This window comes from Nematolebias whitei, chromosome 3 (genome assembly GCF_014905685.2).
Source record: "Nematolebias whitei isolate Nwh7 chromosome 3, NemWhi1, whole genome shotgun sequence".
Lineage (NCBI taxonomy): Eukaryota > Metazoa > Chordata > Actinopteri > Cyprinodontiformes > Rivulidae > Nematolebias > Nematolebias whitei.
In genome coordinates, this window is record NC_056500.1 from 2,454,135 (window position 1) to 2,454,484 (window position 350).

The 350-nt window shown below is 39.4% G+C and overlaps 1 protein-coding gene across 1 annotated transcript in view; it reads left to right on the forward strand.

Annotated features, from left to right (window-relative positions):
* patj (PATJ crumbs cell polarity complex component) overlaps positions 1–350 on the forward strand; it is an 81,234-nt gene that overhangs the window by 71,015 nt on the left and 9,869 nt on the right. The window lies entirely within an intron of this gene.

Sequence of the window (350 nt, forward strand, 5' to 3'; positions counted from 1 at the left end):
CAGTACTCAGTGTGTGTACAGGATACTCAGTACTCAGTGTGTGTACAGGATACTCACTACTCAGTGTGTGTACAGGATACTCAGTGTGTGTACAGGATACTCAGTACTCGATTATCCTGCAGTGTGGGCTGCACAGGAGGTGCTAAATAATTTATTTTAAATAAAGATTACATGCCATCATCATTGTCCTCAAGCTTCGTGAGAAACGTCATTTAGATGAGTCGTGTTGAACACAAGTAAAAACGTCCAGTGGTGACGGTTTTATTTCTCTATAAACACGAATCTTGTTGATCTGAGGCTCTGAGTTAAAGTGAGTTATAGTGAGTTAAAGTGAGTTATAGTGAGTTATA